Here is a 17,014-nt window from a genome sequence, read left to right as displayed (position 1 = left end):
GAGAGTCTTGACGCACATGAATTCTAAAAAAACTCTAATGTCGCTTTTAAAATTAAAATAAAATAATCTATAACTCGGAAACTATCGACAGGTATTTCGATTACAAAGTAGTCATTAATCATAAGTTTATTTTTGCGATGACAATCTATTCCTAAATCCACCGTACACACAGATTTCTAAGACAGTTTGCGGTAAAATTTAAAATCGTGGGAGCCGTTCGGTATATGACTCTGATTGTAAAATACGGCTTTTCTCAGAAATTAACGTACTTTGATATATCAATCGTATTTTGCAATGTAAAGCATAAATAAACCAACTCATGTAAAATCATTACTTTGCACGAAACGGCAAAGGTTATTTACACCTGAAAATTTATGCGACTACAAACCCTGAATATACATCGTTTCGGTGATTTAGTAGTGTTTAATTTCGACGGGGTAGCTGTGTTTGTACGCAAATGACGAGCTTCTTAATTTTGCCAACCTGCGTAAATTTACATGGCTAAGGTGGCTGTATCTCGTTTGTGTACAGCTTAGTCAGAGCAGGTATTAACCGCCCTTTCTGATATTGCAGGCGCAGGATTGAGATTTTAAAGTTTTTTTGTTTTTATTGTGCTCCGAATAAGTGGGTTGGGCACGTTGGGACCATTTCGCTGGCGAGCAATGGTTCATTGATATCCAAATACAGATTTCACAAAATGCATAAAAGCAACAGAAGGGTACGCGGAAGCAAGATCGTGACTAGGGCTGGGCACCATGATTCGAGTACTCGAATCTGAATCGAGTATTAATTTTAATGATTCGAGTCGAGTAATAAAAAAACAATTTTTTCGAGCACTGAAATTATACGCTCCTCGCCACTGAAAGTTAATTTATCAACCAAAATTATAGTTTCGATACTAATTGTCACGGTTGAAGCCTTGAAAATGTGATTGGCCGTATCGTAGCATACGAGACATATAGTGCAGGCTACGAACGCTACTGGAAATAGCACATTTCTGAAGTCATGATCATCCCACAACATTGTCACCCAGTGCAATGAAATCGGTATGGTCGAAGAAATACCAAAGTATCTTTAATGTGATGGATACCAGGCAATATATTCTTTCTGGTCGCATAAAAGGTACATATTTGAACTTTGACATATTACAGTCTGTTATGACGTCATAATGAGTGATACTCGATTGCTTGACTCGACTCGAAGCATATTACGTGATTCATAATCGAATCACTCAGGTACTCGATTATGCCCAGCCCTAATCGTGACCAACGCTCCTAAACATGCCTTGAAATGTCACTCAAAAATTGAGACTTTAGGGTACGTTTTTAAAATAACTGTGCTTTCGTTCTTTCCTCGTATTTATTATATAATCACCTAAATAAGTGGTTGGAGTAGGCAAAACCTATACTTGAGTATTCAAAACGAGCAGAAGTAACTCATGACTGACCACTTCTGCTGGTAAATAAATCTTTATGTAAATTTTAATGGTTTTCGTTATAACGGTTTTGATTTACTTCCCTCGAACTCCAAAGATATGCCAGATATGCATCTTGCCGAGAAACGTTATCAGTTCCTTGAACGCCACTAAAAGATGCGACATAGACTACCGAATTTGGCGTAGAGTCGTGAAATAACCATTGACCAAAATGAATGGATGCACTCAACAAGATTCACCTAATCGACAGTTCTGTGGCGGAACTATATGAAAATGCTATATATTCCGAGAAATTTTTCTTGTTTAAGGTTGAACATATTCACCGAAGTATGATGTGAAACATATATGTTAGTTTACAGTTTTCACGTATTACTGAATACTGGATACAATCATTTGTTAGTATTTGACATATAAAATCGTCCTAACAACGTCAATTCATATTTAGAAGCATCCTTTCCGCTAACTAGCGTGCAAGCATTCTTGAGTTCGAAACATTAATCCCGGCTTCGGATTTCTATACGTCGAGGTCATTTGAACAATCCTTTCTATACATTAACGAAGAAGCCTACATCTAATTTGTGAGAGCACTAAAGTAGATTTTGTTACCTCCGCTAACTCAAGTGGTTATGATGTTAGCAAGCTTCCACTTCTACTTAACAATTAACATTTGATGTAAATCTGGGCCTAGAGAATTCTTAGTTTTGTATATACTTTGTACTTGAGTAGAACCCTCACTTCTACTTAAGTACCAACGATGACAACAGAACTAAATAGTCTCCTAAGACCTTCAACTAGGCTTACTAGGGTTACCATATTTTGAGAACCAGTATAGGACACTTTTTACAAATCACAAAACTTAAAAAATCGCGCAATAAAACGGAAAATTAAAAAAATTCTGCTAGTAATGCTGTTGTGTTGACTAAAAAAGGTCATTTTTTCAACTCGGATACTGGAAGACCCGCTCTAACGGATTTTTAGTCATCATTGACGTCCCTGCCGTCAAAATCCAGATTTTGCATCATTTATGGCGTTTTTTAGGTGTGCCCGGCGGTCAAAGATATAAAGAAGGACGAATTGCCAAAAAAGACGACATTGCTGCGTCCTCAAGAGAAAATTTTCGATTTCTTGAAAAAGGATGACAAATTCTCCTAACGTAGGACGTATGGTAACCCCACCTTTAACCTACGCAAACACCGAACACTTCTAATAAATTTCATTTTTGAAGAAACTCACAAACACACACACACACACACACACATATATAAATTATATCTAGAAATATCTTGACTATAAAGTAACCAATTCAATATTCAATTGGCGTCTGTCATTGAGATAATTTACTGGTAAGACATCCGTGACAGTGCTACCATTGTATCTGGCATATATGCCATGAAATACATTTACAAGTAGGACCACGAGTGCAACGCATTATTCAAAACGATATTTTATGACATAATTACAGGGAAGACTGATTTCCTAGTGGTTAGACGGCGCCATTGTACTGACAAATAAATGGCGACACGAAGGGGAAGATTAAAAACAAATACACGGTTGAACAATGCTTGCCTTCGCTAGAAACACGTTGTCATTGTAGACGTTGAAATATATTAAAAATGAAGATAGGTTTCTATCTTCGTGTGACCCGCACTTGACTTGATTTCCGACAGAAAATGAAACTCTGTTAGAAGATATTGTCATGCATTACATGAGAAATCAAGGGTTGAAAGACTAAAATGTAAGTCTAGCACTATGAGTAAGTTATTTTGTTTATTTACTGTTATCGGTATCGGGAGGTTTATAATTACGAAGGAATTCTGATCATCATTAGTACAGTGGCGATCTCGCCTCGAATCATTAATTCGTGCTGATCCGTCGCCGCGATGGGGCATTTTACACGTATCTGACACCGAAATGCGCGTGTATCGGTAAAAGCTCGTGACTCTTAAAATAGACAAAGCGATCACGTTTGGTTTAAATGAGACGATACCTTGAGATATTTGAGGTTTTCGAGCAAGAATATAGACGTGCCCAAAGTGAGGACGGAGACCACCAAAATCAGATATGTAATGTTAATGTTTGAAGACTTTTATGGAAATAAAGCTTGTGACTATATAGTCAACAAACGAAGTAAATGAAACAGAGACTGAAGAACCGACACACAGCTTCGGACGGATGGATTTGGACTGTTCCGTGCACTGCCAATCTTTAGACGTGGCCTGACAGTAGCAGAATACAATTATATCCTGCTGTATCTCGAGTATTAGGTGAAAATCGAACGATATATCTAACATATGACTGATATCGCAGAATATTTCGTCGCTGTTGTGTTTGCAGTTTTTATTGTATGGACGAATTTCAGAACATCTACGATGCAAAAGCCGTATTTTTAAAAATGCTTCAAATCACCATCTCGTATAGTTGTTTCGAGTGAACCTCATTCGACGCTTTATATCATTGGTTCTTAGCCTTTATTTCCTGCAGCGCCCCCTTTCAAAAATTATCGTGCTCTAGCCCCCCCTCCCATATTGTAAGGACTGTAATAAAGACAATGGGTAAGAAGGAGGGCCGTAACAGCGCTACGTCAGCTCCCCCCTAAAAAACGATTGTCTTGCGCACCCACAGCGCGATAAACCAAACTTCATGAAACCCGTCGCGTGATTTCGATGGTCAGCAAAGTGTGTGTGGCTTGGTCGCCCTAGGCGCCAAAATTTTCAATAATGCATGAATGAATAGGTGGTAATTGCAGATATATGTCGCTATAAACTTTTTATCCTCTCAGTTCACGTAATCGGATTTACCAGTAGCGCTGAGTGAGCTGTGGTCTTGGAAAATGTAGGCCACGTAATTAATAATTAAACATATTCGGGCGTACCCGTTATTTTGTTACCTCATGTCCGCTATATAGTCAAAAGATATTGAAACCCATAAACGCATAAACGTATTAAACTAAAGTAAGCACACGATTCAAAATTGGTATTTCTTCACTTGCTAAAGACCAGAAAAACGAAGCAAGAGCGCAAAAAGACATTGTGTTATTGCAATTAATGTGCTGGGCGCAAATAACCATATAGGCGATAAACGCCAATGTTGTGAAGAAAACAAACAAAAACCTACGGCGAAGCCATTTTTCTTCAGCGCCCCCCATATTGCCCCCTGATCCTAGCGCCCCCCATATCGCCCCCCGAGCGTTTCCGCCCCCTTCAAAATCGCCAGCGCCCTTTGTTTTTTTAGCGTTAATATTGAGTAATCTAACTCCAGGTTGCTTGTGTAGCGTTCATGATACGGCGTACTGAGACCTAACAGGAACGTTGTTGTATATAGCTCTGTTCAAGATCTTGATGTCATGAGTCCGTGCGGTTTTATATTTTATTCACACAATCACATAAACATGAGATATTTCAAAAAGCCACTGACACAAAACTATACAACCTACTACACCCATACGACACCCACAAAACTCTGTGCACACACCGCGGTAGCCTTGTCTTCCACATACCTATTCCTATACTTCACTACTTCTTCATCCGCAAACCACACACTCACGAACAGTTATCTCTAGCCACACGGTTTCCCGCTCAGACTGACTCCAAGCGTGTCACCATCACCATCCAAGCATGTAAAAGGGTAATAACACAACAACGAGACTACCGGGGCGTTAGACTTACGTACTTGCCTTGCCGGCGTGTATCTTCTTTTGAGTGCCTACTTCACTTCACGTATAACGCAGTTACAACCAGACATGGGGTGATTACTTCATGAATGTAATCGATTGCGATTACGATTACTTCTGAATCACGCGATTAGGATTACGATTACGATTACAGCAAAATCAGGAAGTAGTCGATTACGATTACGATTACATTGGAAAAGTAATCACGATTACTCACGATTACATACATTTTGCATCGTAGTAGCTATATTGGAAGACAATACATTGATGACGCTGAATGGGCCTAATGATATAACAACTGTCTGCACAAAAGATGGGACATTTCCTTGTTACATCATAATGTACCATTGCCCATTTGATAGAGGACGGTTTATCGCACACAACGTTTTGCATTCTTGCCAGGTCCATAACTGCCGCACCCCAAATTTCCCAATAGGGTGGGGAGCGTGGTTGGAGGGTACTCAAAACTATTTCGTAAACCAACATAAATTATAAGAGTATTTTCGATAGATTTCATTAACTTGGAAATTCTCTTTGAGCTTTGCGATTTAACTGTCTCTAGATAGCTTGATTTCAAAATGCATACTTCTCCCGCTCATGAAATAAAGCTTGTATAATTCATAGTAATAGGCATTTATAGGTGCCAGTCAATACCACTACTCGACACATCAAAAGACATGTGCAGTTTCGGCCAACATGAGACTCCACGAAGTGTGCGACCAAAGAAAGACATTGGCCGAAACTTAGGGTATGTGTCCATTGTCAATAGCCGCGCTGGGTGGGTGTGACAAACAGTCTATTCCTTTCAATATGAGCCCACGATGCAAATGCCATCTGGCCACCCACAGAGCATTAGACATGACAATTTGTGTGTGCGTCTCACGCAAGTTTTTCTTTTATTCTGCTATGTTTGGGTCACTACAATCATTTGGCTATATAACAGACCGGAGGTCACGAATTAACAACATACAATAAAGTAATTATTCCAAGATACCAGATGATATAATTATGAATTACGCGCCCCCTGCTCTTCAGGTAAATCTGGCCATCGGGCGCTGAGATAGGATTAAAAACGCAATATAATGCAATTACCAATACTATTGACAACTTCAAAATCGACTACTCTATGGGGGCCCAAGACCAATGTTTGGGTGGGTGAAACTTTTGCTGTTTTGATCCTGATTCTAGTTACAACCCACGCTACCATGGTATATAAGCCGATGGCTATGGCGGCAGGTCCGAATGTTCAATAAAGAATTGTGAGATAGCGATTGGCGCCCGTTTTGAGTAAAATAATATGAGAATACGAGACAGTGAACACAAAATTCTGCCTTCAACTCAATGAAGATAATGTATTGCAAGCTGCCATTACGAAAACGGCAAAACAACGGCTCGGTTATGATATATATCAGCAGCTGTTGATTATAATGCTTTGTTGTGGAAACCGTAATGTTTTATTTGACGATTACAAAATTTCAAACCTTTGTCTGGTGTACGTTCGTACCATCTAGGCCTACTGCTCGCCAAGCAGCACGGTGACACTGAATTTAACTACAGAATTAGAACTATTACATTCTATAGTTTAACTAAGCAGAACCAAACATCAATACAAAAGTTGCTATTTTAACTTAGGCAGAGGGGTGATTAATTATCCTGTTGCGAGGTAGTGGTGTCTAAAATGTATTGATAACCCGATATACAGCACGGTGGGTTTTCTTACAATCACACTAATGTACATCGAATATCTATTTACTATGTGTGGACGCTTCGTACGCAAAGACGAGCAAAGCTAATAGGCTACCTCTGACGTAATAATGACCAGTAGCATTTGAAAATCAGACGTTTACGCTCTCAATAACTGGTATAATACCTCTTCCTTGTTCACGAGTATTCAGTTTATGTCACAGTCCTTGTACAAATAAAAAGTAATCGTTATTTCACAAAGAAATCGATTACATATGGGAAGTAGTCGATTACGATTACGATTACTTCGGGATTTTTTCGAATGTAATCGATTGCGATTACGATTACTTGAAAATGCTGTAATCGTCGTAATCGATTACGATTACTAATCGCGATTACCCCATGTCTGGTTACAACTAGTACGAATTGTCTCGCAGGTGTATGAGTACGGCTGGTTCTAGCTACTGTTGATAGCAATTTATCGCCGTAGACGACATGGAAAGAATAAAACTATGGAAAGATTATATTTTTCGGAATCTCTTGACACCTTACTTGTAAATGTAGATGGAAACAAAAAATTATTAACAAAAATCCGAAATAAGTAGTGACTGCTGATGACCAAATTATACCATACCGAATTCCGTCATCCATCTCGGTATGGAACACTTTTAAAATCCACATATACCAATATCGAATTTTGCGGAATCCTGTATTAGGTAGGCTCAATGCCACATCAGCGCATGCAGACCTTGGCATACTCGACTTTTATAACGCAGTTACAACTGTAACTAATGAGTCACAGACTTGAAACTTCGTACAGTGTTAGATTTTTTCATCACGAAATATAAGACAAAATTTCGTTATCCATTGGCGTATAAAATTCATTAAAAAGCTACACATACCAACACTGACTTTTGCGAAAAATCTGCTATGCGGTGGGCTGAATGCCAGATCAGCGCGCACCCTGACATATTCGACTTTGAAATTGCTACCGTAATCATTGAGTCACGGCCTTGAAACTCTGTACAGTGTTAGCTGCTTTCATCAAGACATATCCTACTAAATTTTGTTATCCATCACGGTATAAAACATATTCAAAGTCGACATATACCAATTCCGGCTTTTGTGAAAAATCTGTCACGCGATAGGCCGGATGCCAGATCAGCGCGCACCATGATAAAATCGACTTTGATCACGAAAATACATCGTAATCACCGAGTCACAGCCTTAAAAATTGGTTCTGTGTAAGATGCATTCATCTGGAATACAGCCTACCGAATAACAGATTATTGGCGAAATACAGTATGGGTATGGGTATGTGAAGATTTTGATTGTGCTGTATTACCTTGTATACGGCGATGGATAAAAAATATGTCTTATTATATATCTTCATGATGACATCTAACACTGTATCAAGTTTCAAGTGTGTGAGCCTATACCGGCTATACCGCATAGATTAGGGTTGCCATACGTCCGGAATTTCCCGGACATGTCCGGAATTTCACTGTTAAAACTGCGTCCGGGAGGAATTTCTAAAATAGGCCTAAATGTCCGGTATTTTGAAGTAAGCTCATAATATTCCCCGAAATCAACATCATAAACAATATTATTTTTGGGCAGATTTATGCTACATGAAATTTTTCTTCGCGCTGCGCGCGATTTTGTATCATATATATTGGTTTTATTATGGGGACTACCACCCTCGCAAAAATTGCGATCAAAAATAAATAAAATAACATTCATTTAGAAAAATAAGTCTAATTGTAATCGCATTTACGAGACAACGGTATATTCATAGAGTCGGTATACGCCGTTTGGATGCTTTATTCAACGATAGTGGTTCTAAACCTGGGGGTAGTTTGCCTTTATTCTGGAGCTCGCGAAGATGTTGAACGTAATCAACTTCCAAAATAGGCCGGGAGCAAGTTTGGGCAAATGTGCCGCCGTTTCATTAATAATCAACTCATCAAATTTTGAGCTGGGCCACGGAACATTTTCAAAATGGAAATGGAGTCGCGGCCATAAAAGGTTGCAAACCACCGGATGTGCGGTGTTTACATAGCTCAGTGGTGCAGTGCGCACCGTCATTAGGCTGATAAATAATCGTATCGGTGTGAGATGAACATGACTTAGCGATGTACAATCACGCTCCTTGCATTCTCGAAGTCATTACCATCCACCAGATTTTCCGCTAACTCTGATCACGTGGGCGGAGAGAGAGAGAAAGAGATGATATTTTTATCGCCTGCACCTTCGAGATGCTTTGACGACGGAGTTGCGATACGACCGTGAGATCACCTAGTCTGCGCTCCCGTTTATTTTCTCCTCCATGCTATCCGTGATTGCTGAGCGCCTAGCACGATAGCTGCGGATACCAATTTTCAAGTCTTTGGTATGACCCGGCCGGGGATCGAACCCACGACCTACCGATCGAGAAGCCGGACGCATCACCATTACACTATCATCAAAATGATATAGTAGTATATGGAAGAACCAATATTATTGAAAGCTCCCGGAAGTTGCATAGATTACCCTTCGGTGAGACCAAGAACAGTATTTATTTGGGCGGGAGGGGCTGAAAAAATGTGACTTCGGCGCTGGTTACAACTTCTAACACACAACCACATACTCCTGAACCGGATCGTGACCACCTCTAGTCGATAGACAAAGCTTTGCTAGTGTGACGTCATATTGATCGACAGTGTGCTAATACATCGTTTTGAAATTCGCTAGTGGGCGCTAATGAGCGTCCGGAATTTGTCCTCCTCAAATATGGTAACCCTAGCATAGATGATTATTCGCTAAATCGATATTGGTATATGTGAATTTTGAAAGTGTTCCATACCGAGATGGATGACGGGATTTGGCATGGTACATCTTGGTTGTGTCATCAAACTTCGTGGTAAGTTTCAGGATTGTCAGTCAATGATTAGCTTGCTAATTCCGTTATCGAAGTCAGCAATATATTGGTGCGCGCTGATCTATCAGATACTCGACTTCGACAGAGAAATTACTACGCTAATCATTGAGTTACAGCTTTGAAACTCGGTGCAAAGTTAGATGACAGCATCAAAAATACCATGCTAAATCCTGCCACCCATCTCGATATGGAACACAGTCAAAATCAACAAAGACCAATAGCGACTTTGCCTTTAATTACTGCTGCAGACGGATGTACATTGTACAATAACAAAGTGACCAAAGGCATCTGGGTGTGACGGTCACGTGAATTTTCGAGCGTCCACACCACCTTTAAGTACACGCTGGTATCACCTAAAATAACCAAGTATTCGCTGACTAGGAAATATTGTCTGAACTTTTGTCAGACCATCGGAAGTACGGTTGTGGCGCGTACGGTGCTACGTTGCTACGTTACGGTGATTTCTTACCGTTTTGAACCAGACATGCCACTCCTGAGGTTTTCCACCCAGATCTGGGTTTTTAGAGCATCACCTGGGTTTCTAGGTATTTGTCCTTGAAATCTAGGTTTTTTCAACATCATATTCGCCACGTTAATTTTATGTTCAAAAATCAATTATATTAGATTAGTAAGATCATAATGTCAAAAAATGCATGAGTTTCAGTTGTCGATTGACTGCTTGATTGCTGCATTGTCGGGGAATTTTGCTACATTGTAACGGCAGAGTCTTGAGAAATGGTTTCACTACTTAAATGAAAGGCCGTGATGTGATGGAGCTTTATTGTATACAACTTCCAGCTCGCAGAAAGTCATGTTCAAGGGCAACTCATCGGAATTCAGAACCGTGTTTTTACAATTTATGTCGCTTCAATACTTGACAGCTAGTATGAATAAATAAAATAAGATCTTGGTTGCTTTCACAGTTTATTTAACGTCCACTTGCAAAGTAATAATTTTATTTCTCACTGGAGCTTTCGGAGCAACGCGCACCAATTATTTTCCTAGCAATGCGTCAAAAGGAAAACAACACATCTATTTTATACTTGCATTGTTAACCGAGCAAAATGTATAATATGAACTGTTGCAGTTTCAATATCTATGGCTAGAACTTGGTTCTATGTCAATATGACTGTAATTAACAACAGTCAGTTTCCATTTTTTCAGTTTCCACATAGGAATTTGAGTGAAATATAGGATCTAGGTCAGGGGTGGCCAACCTTTTCAGCTAAAGGGCCACATTCGATTGACGAACTATTCCGCGGGCCACTACCCACGCGAAGCACGAGAATTTTTCCAAGTTCATAGCTCAATAATATTGTCTCTTGACTATATTGCGGGCCTGCTGTATATCGCTGGGCTCTCAGTTTGCAAGTAACGGACTATTCGGCGACTGGACTTATCAATTTCGAAAGCTTCGACCAACAGCAACAAATCATTTTGTGCCTAGGTTGCAAAGTAGACGATCTTTCTGCGAGCGCAAACGCAAGGTCGCATATTTTGAACGACACTTTTGTCTCGTAATAGCGAATATAGTTAGACTCAATCTGATAAATTAGGCGTTCTTTCATTTTCACAAAAGGGTAACAATATTAAAAGCAAGAAATCGAGTGACAACATGTTGTGCGAAGCGTGTAGAAAATTTTTTCTTTTGATAAATCTATCGCAAATTATTCTGCTTTATTGTAGTGTACGAAGATCTACCAAAATGTGACTGGCTCATGGATATGCCAATGCGTCGGAACTGATATTTTAGTCATTACATCTCAAGTGTTGCGGCCAGACTATTCAAATTTTTGGTTGTCCTTGCAAGTTCACAATATGAGCACTACATTATTGATAATATTGCTAATTTTGGAAATTACCTCGCGGGCCACTCAAAACCATCTCGTGGGCCACATGTGGCCCGCGGGCCACGGGTTGGCCGGCCCTGATCTAGGTTTTTCTGGGTTTATTTAGCATCCACATCTGGGTTTTTCCGAAATATCCCAGTGGCATCTCTGTTTCGAACAGCAAACCGGGTTCAGGAGAAATTGGGGCAGATGAATTATAACCCTTGTCGCCCTTCAATGACGTTCACACCTAAGGTTGTGGGATAGAAAGCATAAAACTGGTTTAGTATGTGTGTATGTCTGCAGAGGGCTGTATGTCAAGAGAAAATATACTAGGTTACATATGGTTTTATCATAGTGATCTAAATGGTATGGACACAGCGAGATTAACGGCTTGCTGCATTTGGGATACTTCATACTGCCCATTTCACCAAATGGAATTTTACCGCCATTTTTGACAGGCTTGCCAAACACTAATTTTGATAAAACGGATATCAATGGAAAGCTGCTGCTGTACTGATTACGAAAATATAAATTTTATTCAGCTCCTAGCCCTGGAACCCCCAAAACCAGCCTGGCATTATCCATTGTGATCGAGTTTGGCATTGTGACGCAACCATGTTGTCTGGCAAAACAAAACAGCAGTTCAGGCGAAAAAAATTTTAGTAGCATAAATTTACCAAAAATAATATTGTATATGTTGATTTAAGAAAAAAATTATGAGCCTAGCCTACTTCAAGCCTTCAAAATTCCGGACATTAAGGCATGTTGTAGAATTTCCTCCCAGACAAAGTTTGAACAGTGAATTTCTCGGACATGTACGGAATTTCACTGCAAAAACTGCGTCCCGGAGGAAATTCTAAAATATCTGTAAATGTCCGGATTTTTAAAGGCTTGACGTAAGCTCGAAATGTTTTTCGTAAATCAATCGAAACAATAATATTTTTAAGCAGATTTATGGTATTTGATTTGGTGCAACGTATATTGGTATTAATATGGATACCACGTACCGCCCTTGCAAAACATACAATCGAAATAAATAAAAGAACAATAGTTTACGGAAATAAGTCGCATTGTAATTGCAATTATAAGATAACGGTATATTCCTAGAGTGGATTGAGGCCGTTTGGATGCTTTAGTCAGAAACAGTTTTTGTAAACCCGGGAGTCTTTTGCCGTTATTTTGGGGATCGCGAAGATGTTGGACGTTCTTAGTTCCCAAAATAGGCCGTGAGTAATTCTGGGCAAGCTGACCTTTTTTTAGTAATCATTCTAAGAATTTTTTAGCCGGACCAAGGAATATTTTAAAATTGAAAATAAGGTCGCGGGTCGCCACAATAAAAGGTTGGAAACCACAGGATATGCAACCTGATGGTGCATTTTATAGTAATATATGGAATGACCAATAGAATTGACAGAATTCATTCAAAAAATTTAACTACCAAGCAGACGCATTATAGTAAGCCCCCAAGAAGTTGCCTCAATTACCATATCGCAGGCCAAAGATCAGTACTTTTTGGGCGGAAGGGGACTGAAAATGAAATATTGTTTCAGACCTAGTTACAACCAACAACCGGATGACCGCACCGACCTAACAGGAAAGCAGGGCTGCCAAACACACGACCAGCCGACAGGATAAAGTCCACCAGACAATTCCATCCGGCCCGTGAAGAAATCTGTCGCAGACCCAAGCAATCTCTAGAGCTCACATTAAAGATGGCCCAATTCAGAACCATTGTTCCACTCCATTCCTGTATACCAGTGGTCGGGAATCTTTTTTGTCCAAAGAGCCATATTGTCCCTATTTTTTCCATCTCAACTCCCAAAGAGCCATACATGTCAATCAACTGTTACGTCACAATTGAATATTCGTGACGTCATTGTAGCACTAATTCGAACTCACTACATGGGATTCTTCGTGTGCGCCATAATTTCTTTGTAAAAACTGGAATTTATTGTTCGAAAATAAAGCTCAAAACGAGAGTTAAAGCACAGCCTCAACATTATTAACGCAATTCATCGTAAGTAGCTTGGAATTTACTATAACCGATATTGATCGAATGTGACTGTCACACCGATTCCAAAAATCTAAATACTTGTCGACTTCTCAATTCTTAAAGTATTCGGCGGTAATATAACGTTGCGCTACACGCATAAATTTTATAGTCGGTACTACACAGAGCTATACTTACCAATCAAGAACGTGGATAGCTATGGCGTTGTTTTTAATTGTGAATTTCTCATCCACAACAGTTCATTTCGCGCCGTAGATCAGGAAGACAATGTGTATTTGAGATGCGTTTTGAAATGAGCGTCACCATGTCTGCTATGCTCTTTGATTAATCAACGTAACGCACAATTCAAGATTTCGAGTCGGGTACATAGAATTCGCGAGTGATATTGGCCGCCGGCGTGACAGTGACTTAAATTTGATGATTTTGAAAAGAGGGAGTCCGAGCCCGTAAACCTGAAGACGGCGTTGTCTTTACCTCTCAAAGGCATGTTTATACTGCCACAAGAATAATTATTCTGACCGTGATGAAAATTTACCAACAAGTCGCTGCAATATTAATCAATTCAGTACAAAAATAAATATTTGACAAAGAGCCATATCTTATACCCAAAATAGCCATATATGGCTCGCGAGCCATAGGTTCCCGACCACTGCTGTATACAGTCGGTAGGCGAAGTTTTTCTAGTGTGACGTCATATTTACTCACAATGTGTTCGCTGTTCATGCATCATCATAAAGCCCACCAGTGGGCGCTAAAGAGTGTCCGTAATTTAAGAAACAGAAATATGGTAACTCTATTCTAGTCTTGATACTAAGTTGCAAGCTCATGACACTCCCATATGGAAAATATTCCAATCGTTAGATATCTAACGAACTATAGAAGGTAGAATAGCGGTTGACAGCATGGTCGATTCCTGGTAAGTTTGCCTATGCACTGATGAGTTTGACCCTGACTCTCTAGCTTCAGCTAGGGGTCAGCCGCGAGGAAATCCTGGAGATCCTAGTGAACGAAAGGTAGAAAATAGCGGTTTATATACAACACTGACTGCGTTTATTTCTTCAGGTATGGTTTGCCTAGCCATGTCTGTTTATGTGCTTCCACGCAAGGAGGTTACGTGGTAGGCCTACCTGTATCCGTGTATAATGATTTATGTTCAATGTTCAAGTGTGTATTCGTATTGTATATGTGAAAAATGATTTTGTCTCACCATGCTTTCAATATATCAATAGCCTATATCATTGCAAAAATCTGCTTTTTGCAACTAGATTTATAGATGGAAATGTAAATATAAATCTCACTCCGGTGACACGGTCGAAAGTCATTCTCAAGGTGAGAAGTCGTTGTGAAAATCACATTCCAGTACAGGCGCCACAGTAATCAAGAAAAATTTGCCGCGCGGGTATTAGTAATTATTGGGATAAGATCTAGGCGGCTTATGCTGTTGAAGCCGTTTGTCAGTGAGCAGAGACGATGTCCAGTACAAGTCGTTGGTACAGGAATGGTGTTGAATTTCTAAATCCTTCGTGCAGGAGTAGTAGCACCAGCAGGGCCGAGTTTCGAGCGCAGGCAAAAATGCTTGCACTCAGTCTTATCCGTAACTTATAGTCGCAATTCTCAAGCATCACATGTGTGTTGATTTATCACTGGACAGTGAACATGCGTCTAATAAATTCTTTCTGACTATCTACACTCTACACTATAGAGTCTACAGCATACTTTGGATTAGCAGACATACAGGCCGGAATTTGCGGATGGCTTCCGCAACCCGTGAGTAAAAACCTTACATGCTGTGTGATCACCGAATACGCCATGTCCAGGCGGTCGCGTCACAGCCAAAACGAAAATATTTGGAGAGATGCAATTGGATTCCGATAACTACTACCACGTACTGGCGAAGAACTAAATGAGATCGATAGCAGTTTCCAATCGTCCAAATAATTTATGGCATTTTAGGAACTTCTGGAACCATTGCGAATACGTATAGCCCTAACGAAAATTTTTGGAGGGGCGGTAATTGCATTTCGGGGATTAATACTGCGTTCTAATCAAGTACTAGACGAGCTCAATAGCGTTGTTTCATATTCAAATGAATTTTGGGTCTTCTTGGACCATACTGGCTACGCCGCTGTACTCCGGGTGAACTTTTAAACTACGGGGGACATCGGCTGAAGAAACTTGGGATTATCATCGGACGTAGTCGTATCGACGGATCAAACCAATCAACCAATCAAAACCAATGATGTACCAACAAATCTGAATATATCAGTAGGCCTATACACCATTGATTACCGCATGTGGGCAATTGATATGTAGTCAACGACAGGACCGTAACTGCCGCACCCCAAACCCCCCAATTGGGGAGGGCGAGCTCGAAGGGGGCCCGAAATTATATCCTGAATTAGTATAAATTATAGAGTATTTTTTGAAAATTTATGCAACTTTTTCAAAAAATTTTCGCGCGCGGCGCGATTTCGAGTTGCCAGATATCTTTATTATTGAGTATTCTTCACCCAAGAAAAAATACGCAAGATTTATAGAAATAGGCATATCGGCGTTGGCCATTACCGCGCCACGATGCACCAAGATATAAAGTTTTAGGCAATGAAGCATGTGACCCCAAGAGGTGTGCCAGAACGATCGGCAGCGAGAAAACCTTGGCCGAAAAGGACCGCGCTTATGCTGATACATATAGGTTTATTTGTCCATTAGCGCCTAAATGACTGGCGACGCATGTTCCTGTCTTGGCAATCTGAACCTCACAAGACAAATACCATTCCGCACGGAAAAATTATATGCCGGTGACGAAATACCAATTTGAAATCGTGTGCGTCTTTCAGTTTAGTACGTTTATGCGATTCTTCATTTTTTGATATTGCTGAGGTTACGAAATAACATCATGGAACGAAGTCATACCAACGGGTCCGCCTGCCCGAAGATGTTTAATTATTATTGAGGGGCCCTACCTTTCCAAACACACCTCCCTCGGCTTCATACCGGTAAATCTGATTACGCGAGCAGAGTGAGGATAAAAATTGATAGCAATACATATGAAATTCTCGATCATATTGACCGATTCAATCATGAATTAAACAAATTTTTCGCGCTCATCGTTCAATTTTTTTTCTATTTTTTTTTTTAAACTACTGTAACATTTTTTACAGCCACAGACTGTTTAGAGCAGTGGCTCCCAACCTTTTTCGGTGTCAGGGCCAAATTTAGAATTTCAGAGTACGGTCGGGGCCGCACGAATACCAGCGCAATGAAACGGACCCAAAATAGTCAACAAAATATGAAAATTGACATTGTTTCTTTCGATCAATCTCTTGACGCCATTGGCCATTGTTATGGTCATCGTGTTGCTGCGCTCCCATTGTTCAGAACAATCGACCATTGGTGGCTATTTCGGAGTAGTTTTATTGCCCTGACGAGATTTCAATAGGTATTTTTAGAATCAGTGCAACAC

Source organism: Botryllus schlosseri, chromosome 2 (assembly GCF_051294905.1).
Source record: "Botryllus schlosseri isolate E-star chromosome 2, Bs_hap1, whole genome shotgun sequence".
Taxonomy (NCBI): domain Eukaryota; kingdom Metazoa; phylum Chordata; class Ascidiacea; order Stolidobranchia; family Styelidae; genus Botryllus; species Botryllus schlosseri.
Note: the sequence above shows the minus strand (reverse complement) of the source record.